This window comes from Zalophus californianus, chromosome 12, assembly GCF_009762305.2.
Source record: "Zalophus californianus isolate mZalCal1 chromosome 12, mZalCal1.pri.v2, whole genome shotgun sequence".
NCBI lineage: Eukaryota > Metazoa > Chordata > Mammalia > Carnivora > Otariidae > Zalophus > Zalophus californianus.
Genome location: NC_045606.1, coordinates 22,153,892 through 22,169,444, shown reverse-complemented (window position 1 = coordinate 22,169,444; position 15,553 = coordinate 22,153,892). Strand labels below are relative to the sequence as shown.

The 15,553-nt window shown below is 39.0% G+C and overlaps 1 protein-coding gene across 1 annotated transcript in view; it reads left to right on the top strand.

The window, feature by feature from the left end:
- The window catches only part of MAGI2 (membrane associated guanylate kinase, WW and PDZ domain containing 2), a 555,911-nt gene that overhangs the window by 263,537 nt on the left and 276,821 nt on the right, over nt 1–15,553 (top strand). The gene's annotated exons all lie outside the window — the stretch shown is intronic.

Genomic DNA, 15,553 nt, shown 5'->3' with positions numbered 1-15,553 from the left:
CCTGTGTGCTTCCGGCCCCTGAGCATCTTTCTCATGAGCTTGGATACTCTGACAACCATCTTCATTTGGAAAAGCCCCAATTTTGGCACCACAGTCAGTCATCTCCAGTCAAGGTGAATTCACCTCATTTACCACATGCAATTTTCTTACATGGTATCTAATGCTCTGGTATCAGTTGGATACTCAATAGAAGAAAAAGTAATATAAATGCCTGGAGGTGTCACTAATTGCAAAAATAAAGAGACGTCCCTTGCATATAGTTGTAAGGCTCCCTGCTCCCCCTACATTGCTAATCAATAAAAATACGCATATTTTAATAATAATATAGCTGCAGCTTCTGGATAAATGTATCAACATTGCAGGTTTCCAGTAAATGCTAGCTAGTCATAAGTCACTAAATCAGGCTGTACTATGCCTAAGACTGTTACATCTGAAATCCAAGGCAGTTCCAGGTAAGGGAAGAGAACTGAGCGATGTGACACACCAGATCTCATGTTTAATACACTTCCTTGCAGAATTCATTGAATGAGAATTTTTTCTTTAGTCCAGATATTAGCAAATACCAGTAAGAGCCAGAGAGCAAATATTCTGGGGGGCCATATGACCTCTGTCACAACTATTCAACTCTGCCACTGTAGCTTGAAAGCAACCATAGACAACACTTAAATGAAGGGGCATTAGCTACCATCTAATAAAACTTTATTTACAAAAATAGGCAACTGGCCAAATTTGTCCTACCAACCCCCACCCAATTCTAATTCTTCAGGTTATTCTTCCATGTCCTCAACTGCTTTCAAGCTGGCTTCAATGTGGAAAATAATATTTAACTCAAACCTTTCTTCTCTGCCTTAATTATCTGTCATAGAGGTGACATATCGGAAAGCAATGCTTCCAACCTTCTCTTTCATTGAAGTGTGTGTTCTTCATGTAAAGAGCTGCTACTGGTGGACCCCTTGTAGTTAATTACTGAATTGGACACTAGCTGTGACCCTAAAAGATAATTGTCCTCATTATTTTTATACTTCAAATGATTGCGTTTTTTGTTTTTGCTTAAATTATATTTCTGTCTGCATTTCTCTACTTCATTTTACATGCATTCACTGTCATAGTCAGAAATTGTTCATAAGTTAGCCAGTCATGTCTTATATCATTTAATCAGTCTAACACACTTAATAATTTTAGATTTCAAGTGATTGTGATGTCATAGATACGGGTCTTAGTGAATCAGATTTAACTTTCTTCAGATTGCATCCAGTTCTACTACTTGTCATGGTTTTTTCCCCATTACACAATTCCGTAACATATACTAACACCAATAATTAGATATGTGGGTGTCTCAGACTGACTAGAAAATAGTAAGAGACAGATAATTCAAACCTAAAGATAATTTTAAGTAGAATTATGTTCCAATATTGCTCAGAAACATCCTTTGGAAAAAATTCACCAAAACAATTAAAATACCTCAATTTATTCTATATAATGTAAACATTACTTGAAATCAGGGATCTTCCATCACAACAAAGACAACTTTTCCATTTTACCTGAAAATATCTATTTATGTGGTTTGTTTTAACGGTTCAAAAAAAAATGAGTTGCATCTCCATAACACTATTATTTTCACAAGGTATGTATTGATTCTAAATAGTAGTCTTGCTGGTGGAAACTATATGAATACATATGTGAACATAGTGGTTATTTGTCACTTTCAGTGCACAGAGTATTTTTGTTAGAAAAAGGTTACCAATTTCTTATAGTTAATTATACAGAAAAACAATAACTGTCTAGTTTAAGGTAAGTTTCTATATGCAGTTTTCATTATAGACATCATAAGTATAAGATATAATATGCCTAGATGAAGACACCTCAATTAATTGTAGTGATAGCATTGATGTCAATATCTTAGAATCATATAAATTTGTCATATTAATATTCAGTTAATGTAAGAAAGCAAGGTGGTCTTCACTGTAAATCTGTAGTCAAGAAAATGTTGATTCACTAATTCTATTCATAATAACAGTCAGTGGGTTTTCTGTAGAGCTATCATTTTTGGTGTTTAGTTACACACTCACTTACACAGTTAGAGGTGCGGTTACAAAATATGACAAACATTCCACCTTCCCACCTAGTGGGAAAAAAAAGCCTGTGCTAGGACACCAGAAGTCTAACTTAACAGTCAGCCGTTCTCTTCAAATAGACTAGCCTACTGGGAGCAGAAGTTGGACTGTGGTCCCTCTGTAGTCAGCAGGTCATGTCAGGTTGAAATGAGCCCGTGCCTCTGGCATAGTTGCTTATGCCCTTTTTCTCCTTGTCAGCTCCGGACAAGCAGATAGGAATTCCAGCAAGCAACAGCAGGAAAGTGTTTATATAACTTGAAACTGAAAAGCCTGGATTGAATCGTTTTTGACCACCAGTACCAACTTTTCCTTTCTATGCCATAATTCTGTCCTCTGCAAATTCAGTTTTAAGATGATAGGTTTAATGTATTCAAAAGTCAGAAAAATCATCACCACCATCATCATTACTGTATCATCAAAATAGTTAACATTTATTGAGTGACTGCTTAGTATGTGCCATGAACTGGGTTAAGTGCCCGACAGTCTTTACCACATTTATCATCCTCACTATAGTGATAATGTCGTAGATTGTCTTAAGTGTGCAGATAGGGAAATGCTGGCTGAAGAAGTTAGGTAGCTTACCCAGTTTCACACATTATTGAGAGGAATGGCTGTAATTTAGACATAGGCACTCTGACTGAGAGCTTAGACTCCAAACTCTTGCTCAAAATCATCATCCGGTAATTAGCATTCAAAATCAGTAATATTGTAAACAAGCCTCTGAGACTCATCACTAAGAAGAATGAGGGGTCCCTAGAGAACATCTGCTCTCTAGCCCACCTCTGGTACAGTTTCGCAGTCACAGGAAGATGTCCAACAAGGGGAGGTCGTGCTGCACACAGCTGGGGAGACTCTTCTGACCCAAGCATTCTGAGCCTTTCGCTCCATTACCAGTGGCTTGGGAGCAGCTCTAGACAAGATGGCCACCGGTAGTGAGACTTGCAGGGCCTGAAAGAAGAGGAGTTCATACTGGGAGGACCTTAACATAGGGATGTTGGCACTGGATGGAGCAGTAGGGGCAGCCACACAGCTCTGCATTGTAGAGAACAATGGGCCCCACTCAACATCTTCATCTGCAGACAGGGCAGATGGACCAAGTTTCCACTCTGTGGAGCAGCAGAAAGAAGTTAGCCCAGTTTTTCCTGACAGACACCAAATCCATGAGAGTACAGCACTTAGCAATGTATTAAGAAGTCCTGAAGTTGCTAACTAGAAATGTAACTGTCACTGTTCATAAAGAAAGAAAAAAAAAATTCAATGAAAAAAGTGCAAAATGTAGAGTTGTTCTGAACAGCTGTGACTTTTGTACAATTGTGGTTTTTTCCTCCTCTTTTGTGAAATTATGTCTGCTGGGTACATTTTGGTTTCAATGGCAGTTACACAATTTGCTTAAGTAGCTAGTCCAGAAGACACAATTTCCTGGAACAGCTTTCATGCAAAGCTGCCTCCTCTGGAACAGACGGAGAAGCAAACCATATAACTACAGTTAGAATGATAGTGGGGACTGACAGATGTGATTTTCATGGAAAGGTTTTACAAGTTTTTCATGTGATGTCACACATCTGCTACTCCAAAATGTTACTTGTGTACAATTCCAGAAAGTCTGAAAGATACCGCACAATATCTTCAATGTAACATTAAATGTAAAAGGAAAATCACATTCATTTCATGGTTAATGATGAGCATTCGTCATGATGTTGCAAGTTGGAAAAGTAGCTAGAGAGGATTTCAGCTCAGTATCTCATCCTAAGGATGTTTCTCTTCTTCATCGCTTTGAGTAGTTTTCTAAATTTTCCCAGAAAAACTTCCTAACTTTAGAATTCTTTACAAGTCAGCATGAATGTAAAACATTTCCAATTAGAAATAAACAGAAAAGAATACCCTTTTAAAAACCCTGTTTGTTCTTAGAGAATTGTTTTTCCGAGAGCGAAAGTTAATTTTTCAAACTTTCAGCTTTTCCCATCAGTCTGCAGACACTGGCAAGCTTTTCTTGATGCTTTTTAGACAGCCGTTTAACAAAGATATCCTTTCCCCAACTTACAAATTTATGTCATAGAAGATACTAAACTGGAGTGGTGTTGTTGGTGAAGTTGCTGGGTGGTATTCTATACTAAGGTGAGCTCCAAATCTTGTAAATAACATGTGGTCACATCAATTATTGTCATTTAGTAGCCAAGAGTATGGGCTGCAAAGTGTCACAGGATGGCCACCCTGCAGCTTCCCAGTTGTGAGATCTCCAGTAGACAGGTTATGGAGAAGGAAGGCAAAAAGGAGGAGAAGGAGAAGGGAGGAGAGGAAGACCTTTTATTTTGCACTTAACCAATGCCAAGTAATATTCTAAGTGCTTTACATATACTAGCTCATTTTATACTTAGGCGCGCGCGTGCGCGCGCGCGCGCGCGCACACACACACACACACACACACACACACACACACACACCCCAACCCTGTAAAGTTTGTATTGTTATCCCCATTTTATAAAGAAACTGAGGTACAGATAGTTTTGCAACTACTAAGTAATAGAGCCAGAATTTGAACCTGGACCGTCTCATTCCACAGCTGCTGTTGGGCAATGAACAGGAATGTAGTAAGTGCTCAATAAATGTTACTTATTTTTGTCTTCTGTATCCCAATAACATGGATAAGTCCTCAACTTGTGGCATTACTTCTGTAGCTCCTTTGTGATTACAGTATTCCCCCAAAGTGAATAACTCTAAGGGAAATTATTTGATCTGTAAGCAATATGTAATTTAATCTCATGGTGAGAGCATGCCATGTGGAATAAACAATGCTTTTTCTTTAGAATTAGTGATAATTCCATCAGCCCATTGAAATGATAAAGCAAGGACTGCAGAGTATGATGTCTCTGTGGCTTTCAAAAGGGTTGAGGTTTCAGAGTAATCCACAAGGACGTTACTTTTGTCATAATTATCTATAGTACATGTCATCTTATATAGCCAGGGATTGGTGAAAGTAATAGTAGAAATAGTAATGTGTAAGGCACTATTTGAACTTTTAATGTGCTTTCACATCCATTATCCCAAGTGACAGTCACAACATTTACAAATGAGGGAACCAATCCTCTGAGGACTTCATTGAGTTCTCCAAGGGCAGATGGCCAGTAAGGTTGAAGCTTGATGAAGTCTGATGCCCCGTAGAGCTAAGAGAGACCGTTCAGTAGAGTAGCTATGTTTTTACATTAATATAAAATGTCTATTCTTTACAAAATGTTTTCTCATTTTAACAAGCATAAATCAGTTCACTTCACAAACAAAAGGAATAAGTATATCAAAATAAGTATGGGGTACCTGATCTCTTCTGAACTACAGGCAGCTCTTTTGTGCTAAGGCAGGAGCCTTTCATTTTTACCTCCTTCACTCTGAGCCAGGCCAGTTTCATCCTCTGTGGCATCATTCATTTCAGCCTGGAAGAAACAAGCAATCTAGCATAGTAAGTGAGGGACACCCCAGCACCATGCATATGCTCTTTACATTACATTAGCATTTCTGATAGTTTGTAACTGGTAATTCCTACTTACCTCCTCTGGACCACTTACTGATATTATATAACTGTCAACAGGCTATTAATTTACTTTCCTAACACTGTGGTTCAACCACAGATCGGTAGAAAGGCTATGATTCTTTTACTGTTTATGCCAGGGTCCTTCAAATATTCTAAAATAAAATATGCTCCATTCAATCAAAATGAAGTCACAAGTCCAATCTTCTTACCACAATCATCCAGTCAAGATTTGAATGCACATCCCTCATCCACTCCTTACCTGAGATTGATTTTTCATGGTATGAGGCCCTTCACCACTGCTGGTTCATTCTCCTCTGATCCAAATGTGTTCTATATTCTAGTTACCTTCTCCTCCCCTGAATGTCTTTTCAAATGAAGGAAAGAAAACTTGACTCTGTAATTAAAAACACTCTTATTAGCAACTGTTTGATCTCATAAACCACTTTATTTAACAAATCTTCGGGTTCTGAATAAAGAATGCTTTGAGCATCCAGAAGTTTAAGTTGGTTTAATTGCAGGTGGAGTTTTACAAATAACAATGAATTATTTAACCTTGGCATCAGAGTTACATATAAATGTTTTTAAAAAAAGATAATTTTTACAATTCTAATGGATTGTTTCTTTGTCTTGAAGTCAGTAATAAAAGACAGGGGAATTATTACTCTAGCACCAACTTTTCTTTGAGAATGTATTTGTGAATATATTCGTAAACACTTTGGGAAGAGTTGTTTGTTTTTAGGTGTTTTTTATGAATCTAGCAAATTAAATTGGGCTCTTGTTTAGGTGCTTCTGCAGATGTTGAGCACAGGCATGTAACCCAGTGCACAAAGCAGGGGAACTTAGTGGAGGGGCAGCAATGTGGGGGACACAGTCCCTGAGCCCTCACTCTCCCAGGGAGAGAGGGCAGGAATGGTCAGAACTGGAAACGCTGTGCTGTGTGCTCTGGAGGAAAGCACACCATGCTGTGTGCTTCCTCCTTCTCCCCCATTTTTATAGGACCGTGAGAACTTGAAAGTAGCCTTATGAAGTCAGGGAAGACAGTCTGCTTTTGGGGGACTGCTGCTCAAGGGAGTCGCAGACAACCTTTTGAGCTGGATGTGAGCTGTGTGGAGATTATTATTCCTGCCCTGAGGAGACCCAGAGCCCTGTGGGAAGAGCCATACCTCCTGCTGAGGGAGGGGACTCCAGTCCAGTGTAGCTCATAGGGAGGCAACCCAGAGAAAGCTGCCGCCATCTTCACTGGACAATCATGCTTGCCTCTTGCCAAGGCAATGTTATATAACACACAAAGAGATCATTGTTTTTATTCTAGAATGTGTACAACAGTTAGCTGATAGAGTTCAGTTATTCTCTCTCTGGCTTAAACATGCTAGGCTTCTTGTGGGTGAACTGTGGATTGTTGTTTCATGCTACCAATCTGTATCATCGCATACTTTGGAGTCATATCTTAGACTGAGACTAAGTTCTAAAGTTAGCACATAAAGTGAAAATTGCATAAAGTCAAAATTGTCCTAAAAATCCCTCAGGATCACAGCATGTTGAAAACTAGCATAGTGAAACAACACAACCATTTTTCCCTTTGGTGTTAGAAAAGAATTCTTTCTCGAATTGAAGTACTTGGCTGGCATTAGGTCTTTTAGATCTTTAAAAGATACATACCTGGAATCACATTCAGCGCAGAGAGATGCTAATACTGGCCGAGGGATGAGGGAGCTTAGTCAAACCGAGAAAGTGGCCGATTGATGTCATTCTTTGGGCAGCCTATTATTGTATAAAATGGAGGATGGTCACCCTGGGAGTGGGTAAAATGTAATGCCTTCCACCCCCACATGAAAACTTTAATCTCATCTTTTTCAATATGCAGATAATGTTTTTCAAAATTCATGTTGTGTCACAGACCACGATGTTAGTAATAGTTGTCCTTTTAGCATCCATGATTTTGAATTCACAGGCGAGTACAAAATTACACTTAACCTCCCTGGCTTTTATCTGTCAAATGAGTGGTTTGGATTAGGTGATTGCTAAGGTCTTTTCTAGTTCAGGGAATATCCACTGCACCTGTGTTAACAAGGATAACTTTGGCCATTTTCCTGTATGAGCCTCATTATTTTCTCATTATAACTGCTGATCAAAGAATACTTAAAATTTGAAAGCATTTTCTTTCAATTTCCACTTGTTATTTGGCTAGACAATAACATATATATTACCATTTTAAAAATTTTACTTTAATGGTTTTCACAACCCCATCACATGAGCGTTATGTAAAGAAGGCCTCCTAAAAGGGTGGATGATTATAATAGAATCTCCTTACAAAGCTATGAAAAAAAATATAACTGTACTTGACATCTACAGACCTGAGATGATATTATGATTGTTGTTAAAAGGGCAGAAGGATAAAGATAAGCTTATAAACAAAAGGTCAGGGTAAGCACTGTATTTTTCACCATTATCAAGGCTGAATGCATTCAAAGGGAATATTGTTGTCTCCTTTTTTATGATATGAAGTGACATTGTTAAACATTATTTATTAGTACCATTTAACAGGCGATTTCATATTTAACTAGATGAAATTGTATTACAATAGACTCAGCTAATTGTATAATAAAAACAGATGGATTACAAAAAGTTTTATTATCAAATTTCACGTTTAAATTCAATCTAGCTAAGTAAGATGAACTTTAAAATTGTCAAGGAAAAAAATTACTCTATTCTGTGGCTTAGAAGGTTAACTGGATCTACTACAGGCAAAAGAAAGTCAATTTGCTGTGATAAACCGATAAAATTCGTTTTGCACTAATTTAGTCTGGAAGAAACTCACCATTAGGTATGTAGTTTCTGACAGCTTACTAAGTACCATGGTTAAGTTCATCATAACGTTAAAACATTAGTTCAGATCTCCACTGAGCACAACACTCATGTACGGAGGCTGACACAGTCACCTCACCCTGTTCTTACTTCACTGTCTTCTGTTTTAATTGGGTGCAAAAAAAAATGTGAATATATTTTCAGATAGATAAAATGATAGGAAAAATTGTCCTTTTTTCTGTAATGTTACTTAGTAATTGAGTTTGTGGCATTGACAGCGTATAAATACTTAGTAACTATTAGTCAGCCCAGAAAAATGCTATTAATAGCTACTATCTACTAAGCACTTGGTAGGTAGTTGGTATCTTACATAACTCATTTAATCATCATCATCACCACAACACTTTATGTTCGATGCTGTTTTTCCTGTTTTATGGGCAAGCCATCAAGCAAGTAGGTGGTAGAATAGAGTTAGAGCCCAGGACAGGAATTTACAGACTTCATGTTATCCACATTTAGGCTATACTTAATTCTTGTTCTCTGAATATAACAACAATATTAAAATCAACTTAAATTCACATCATGTTTCATCTTTAAACACTTTCATATATTTTATCTGTGTGCTCTTCAAAACAGTCCTATGAGGTGAGTAGGGTATTTCCAGATGGGCAGTTGCAGTTCGGACATATTAGGGGAATTTCACAAAGGTAGTGAGCAAGTGGTTGACCTAATCTTCAAATGTAGCTTAAGCCCCGAACACTGATTTGGCCTCAAAAGTAGGAGAGAATGACGACTCAGACTCATTGTCAGTGGCTTTCATGTTAGTGAAACCCAAGAGGTCCGTGTGAGATTGAGGACAGCAGAGAGGGCAGGTGGCTCCTCTTGCCCCTGTTATTCATGAGTCCACAGCTTAGAGGTACCTGTTATGTGCGGGTCAGGGGGAGAGTTCACCGGTGCTCCGCGGTCCACCGTGTTAGCACGTAAGGAATTTCTTGCTGAGTAAGTATCTCATTTTCATTTCTTATTGTATCACCGGACCTCAGCAGGACCTAACATGCCCTTTCCAGAATCTGAGACAAGACAGGCATATTTGTGTTATTGACGACCTCATTCTTACTCACATACAACTTTAACCTATTCATAAATATTAGTGCAGAATCATCTTATTATCAATATCATAATTGCCAGAGACATGGCCCATGTTCAACTTCCAGAGTTTTAAGGACACAGTTCAAGAAAATTGAGTTAGGATTAACCTTAAAGGAATTGAAAAGGCAATCCTTGAAGGAGACCCTTCTGGCTTGAAAACTACATTATGCAAAGCCAGGGCTCCTGGTTCCTCACCTGCGTTCTCATTACCGTTTCATTTTTCACAGTATGCAATACATACATGCACACACACATACACACAGAAGCCCATATTTCTATTACATAGTCTTTGGGTTCTTTAAAAAAAAAATCATGTAATAATCAAAATAATGTGTTGTATTTTCAAAATGTTTGCCTTCAGAAAATCAGCAGGTAATTTACAATCCTGTGAAAGTTACCAGTTTCACAGTGAAATCCTGGTAAAAAGAAATTCAGAATCACCTGGCCAAAGTATACTAAAGATTACTGAACACAGCCCGTGCCTGCATATACATAAGTTATGTCACTTGAAAAGTAAGAGTATATTTGTGTCAGAACCACATAAATCAGTGTTGCTGGATTTGGCACTACACAGAGCTGGGTGTGAATCATGCATCTGCCCCTTACTGTGAGATCTGCAAGAACTCGTTTACCCTCTTTGAGGACCTGGTGAATTAAAAGTATGGAACCTGTTTAGCTGAAGGTTTGGCATAGAGTATTTGCTCAATGAATGTTAGGTCCAATCTCCCTCTACCATTCACCATTCTCCCTTTATTTTCTCCTTTCTTCAGAAGGCTGACATTCATCTTCCAAACAATTGTTTTTTCACCAAATTCTGGCATCTATTAAATAATTTAAATCAGAACAAGAACAAAGTAACTTTCAAAGTGTGCAAAATGGAATGTTCTTCTGAAATATTCATCATCATACCTATCATTTTCTTTACTTAGAGATTCAGAATGAAAAATAGAGACTCGGCCCAGTGTGGGGGCCTAAATTGGCCAACCTTGCATGTGTATTATGAAAAGGCACCAACACGTTATGTGAAAATACATACCCCATTAAGGCGACATGAAACTGTCATCTAATCTTTATGAAGTTTTGCTCTTCTGTTGATGGCATAACTTTAGACATAGAGTGCTAATTATGTAAAACTCTGCAACAATCCTTGTTCCCCAAAAACCCATCTATTGAAAACAACAGTGAAGAGGGGGCACGTGTTTGGCTCTATCAGTTAAGCATCTGCCTTCCGCTCAGGTCATGATCCCAGGTCCTGAGATCGAGCCCCGCGTCAGGCTCCTTGCTCAGCGGGGAGCCTTCTTCTCCCTCTGCCTGCAGCTCCCCCTGCTTGTGCTCTCTCTCTCTCTCTCTCCCTGTCAGATAAATAAATAAAATCTTTAAAAAAACATTAAAGGAACCCATTTCCACCTTTCTTTGCTCTTGGTTTTGCTGACCCTTTATCCTCTATTCCCACTACTTTTTTTTTTCCCCATGCCTTTCTTCCCAGGGTCCTTCAGTTCTCAGAATGAGAGCCTCCTGCGCAAACTCAGGCCCCACAGATTCACAATAAAAGTGTTTTCCAAGTATCAAAAGTTTTTTTTTTTTTGTTTTGTTTTTTTTAATGTTGTCAGGTTTTCTAATTACTTTCTAGCATGTAAAAAGAATCACTGTGTATTTTATTTCCCCCTGATCCGGGCAGTAATAAAGACCCAATACTCGAGCATAATACTTTTTTATCTTTTTCTTATGATGGTTATTGGACCCGAAAACTTTGGGAGTTTTGGCCTTATATGGAATTGGAATTATCTTCGTGTCCTGTTGACTGAGAGAATAGGCCACAGTCCTGCCCTAGTCTTAATCCATCCCTCTTTATTAGCACTCCTTCCCTGGCTTCCTCCTTCCTGGATAATTGCAGACATCAGTGATGTTGTCTGCATGATTCCTCACTCTTCTGAGTGTCTTTGCTAATTCCCTGACACTCCTTCGAGTCAGGCTCCAAAGTATTCTTGTATTCGTGGCTGTGTATGTCTGTCATTCTATATGAGTGATGTATGGAGTTCAGCAGGCTTAGACTATAGTGTGACTTCACGTTTTAACAGCTCATAGTAATTTATTAATCAATGAGAACCCGGTTCAACAGAGAGTATATTACAGGTCAGATTATGCTCACATCTCCCAGCACATGGTAATGTCTAGTTCCCAGGATGATGTGATTCTTCATAGTCCTGGAGCATCTCTTACTCATCCTCAGAGCCCCAGGTAAGAACAATACCTAGTGCATTGGAGGTGGCCAGTAAATGATGCTGAAATGATTGAGAATTCTAGGGAGCACCACAACTTTCCTACCTGGTTGATACAGCAAAACTCATAATATGCCCCCCAAGGTCAGGACTAAGGCACATCCTCCATGATGGAGACTTTGAGAGCTCTAGCTGTCCACTAGACTAAGTCATATAATGGAAGTAGGGAGACTTTCTGACAAAACCACACCCCACACCATGACTTAGAGTTTTCCAGTCTTAGAGCTTTCATCCTCTTGCTTGTCTCCTGCTCCCACACCAGCTATGGGCAATCATGTGCATGTGTGTATTCACTCGCCTTATATGCTAGCTAAGCAGAATTGAATATTCCCGAACACCTTTGTATCCACTACTCTCTTCCTAAAATGCCCCCTTCTCCGTCTAGCAAAATGCATTCTAGAATCCGCTCCAGTGTTGTTTTCTTGGTGAGGCTTTCCCTGAACCATCAGACTAAGTTGTCTTTCCTTCCTGTCCCAATTTACCCAGCACTGTCTCGATTTTAAAACTGAAAGTCTCATCACATCACATGATGAGTACTGGGTGTGATAGGCAGTTGATGAATAACTGAACTCTACGTCTGAAACTAATGAGGTACTATATGTTTTTAAATTTAAATTAAAAAAAAAGAGTTAAAATAAAAAAACCCTGAAAGTCTCATGTCCTAGGAAATCCCTTAGTCCTAGGAAACTGGGGTGGTTGGTCACCAGACCTGTTTGTCTCCCCAGTGGAGTAATGCGCCCCGTTGCTGAGGGGGTTGTGTCTATTCATGTTTGTGTCCCCAGTGCCTGGCACACTGAGAAATTAATGACCTTCTTATATGAGACCTGAAGGACAAAGCCATTCAATCCGTATTGGCAGATATCAATGGAAGAGGACGTATTAGGCTTGTCTCTTAATACAGAAAGATCCTGGATATTTTAGTCTTTTAGTTTCCCTCTAGATAAGCTCTCTCTTACCTCTAAGTTTATAACTCACTACTTATGCCCAATTGAAAGAAGCCAAAGTTTAGAAATACCTTTGATGATAATATTGCACCCGGCAATAACATTTAAGAAAGATGAATGAGAAGGGATGGATAGAAAACATTTTTTATTTTATTTTTTTATTAGTTTCAGAGGTAGAATTTAGTAATTCATCAGTAGAAGACACTTCTCAGTGCATGCCCAGTGGCTCTGAAATTTTTGAAAATGAGTCTATGTATCTTGTATGTCCTGGGGGCTTCATGACATGATTGGCAGTGCACATTGCTGTTTCTGCCAGGAGTAAAATGTCAAGTTGTCCGTGTAATTGGTAAATAGTAATGGCTAAGTGATACATACCCCTTATATGTAAAATACATATTACAGGCCAGTATCTTAACTGAGTAACTTAACACTACTTTTGGAGAAGGGGAGAGAGAGTTCACTTATCTGAAAATATATCCACATTTGGGAAGGTCAGTCTCATGGGGACTGGAGGTCAGACTCCTTAGCTGTGAGAGTTGCAGTGCCAATATATGGATACTCTCCTCGGTTGGCATGATTCCACCTCCTACCTCAACACTGTATCCCCAGGTCAGACACCCTTTTGTCCAGGAAGAACAGGAGCAAGTAATATGTGAATAAGTCCATCTTCCCAGCCACATTCACAAAGCAAACTCACATTACCCTCAGGTACAGTAGGGGATAATGAATGGACATTTATACAAAGAAAATTATCACTTAAGTGTTAGAATTGGGAAGAAATCTTTCAAGAGGTAGGATTCAATTATTCTGTTTAAAAAAAAAGTGCTCCAAGTAAAATAGATTCAATTCTTCCCTTTATCCAAAGCTCGTATTTTAAAATAAAGTATATTTAAAACATTTGTCTTTAGACTAGTACTTTTAAAATTTAGCTTTTCAAAGCACTGTAAGACATATTTTTGTATTATGTAAGACCTATTTTATAATTCTTTTTGTTCCTGCTTTATCTTCCCTACTAGACTTCATGTTTGATTGATCTTTGCCCCTCCCTGCACCCTCTTCCATAGTGTCAAGCAAAGAGTATTTGAGAAACAAATATTTGATGAATCATGATAGCATTTACTGACTACTTATATCCAGGTACTGGTCTGAAGTGATTTATTCATTTAAATTCATTTAATATGCACAACTCTATGAGGCGGGTATTACTTGAATGCCACCTTTACAGATGAAAAATTCTAAAGCACAAAAAGGGTAATTGATGTCCTCAAGGTCACATATGTAGGATGTGGTGGAGCTTGGATGGGAATCCCGGCAACATGCCCATAGTGACCAAGCTCTTGATACACTGCCCTGCCTTCAGGGAAGAAGGTTGGCCCCAGGAGATCCCCATAGGGTTATGACCCTCTCTTGGTTTCCAAAGCATGAAGTAGTTTTTACTACTAAAAACTTGGTAGTCGAGAAAACTTTATGGAGTCTTCTCAAGGCTTGTTTTAAAGTGAATAAAGTATACATGGGGTGGGTGCAATGTATGTCTTTGCCAGTGCAGCTGCAGTCTGGGAGTTCAGATGTGAGGAAGTAATATGCAGACTTTCCTGACCACCCAGAAGTGTGGGAATCAGAACTGGGGTCACAGAAAAACCTAGGGAATTCCAAGCAACCAGGAAACTCACACTCTGATTCCATACGGGAATTATTCTGTTAAAAAAAAAATGCTCCAAGTAAAATAGATTTTGGGAAGCCTCCAAAGGAGCTTACATAGAAGGAATAACATACTGAGCCACAACCCCAAATCGCAAGCCAGTTTTCCCACACCTAGCGGTGAGTGGATGCCTCCCCGGGCTCCCTCATTTTGTCCCTAACATAAGTGCTTTTCCATATGAGCACATTTCTAGGGTAACACAAGACAGCAGCTGCTACTTATCAGCTTCTCAGATCCAAATCTTCCATCACTGTAGTGGGCTGACATTTTCACCTATCACAAGAATGTCTTGGAAGACTCTATTTTGAAGGATTTCATGAGTCTTCATCCAAATTGGTTATATCATATAAGCTGGCCCTAAGCTTCACATAAAGTTCTGTCACAAGATGTATTTTATGGAGAGTTAAACTGGAAACCGGTGAGATCTATCACCTTTCATGGATTGCCTGCCTCCCATCCATGCACTTATTCAATAAATATTTCTTGAGCACCGGCCACCTGGTGCCTTAGAGTAATTAGTGTAGCCACCTTGACCACCTTGCAAATATTTCACTTGTGGTACAATCTACACTTGAAAGCTGCTCTCTTCTTTCTCACATTGAATCAACGATCCATTTCTAAACTGTCAACTGAAGTTGAGATTGTGGGATAGCAGCCAATGGATACAAAAGATGTCATTTGTGACTAGGTACTAAAAGTTCCCCTCTCCAAAAACCCAGGAGAAGCAAGGTGGGGCGGGAAGAGGCTGAGATATGGAGGAAGTACTGGTAGTGGAGGTCAGATGATGGCCTTGATGACCAGCAGACCTGTCCTGTGCATACTGATGGGCTTAGGATGTACAACTTTACTCCTGTTTCTTCCATTCCCTTGGTGAATGAGGTGGCAGTCAAGTAGGACACTGACCTGGGACTCCTTTTGGCAGCATATCACCCAATCAGCTGCAAATACTTTTTTTTTTTCCCCCCTCTGTACATGTTATGAAACTTCTGATATCAGAAGTCCTCTCTTCTGGAGCCAAAATAGCATTTCCTAGTACTCCC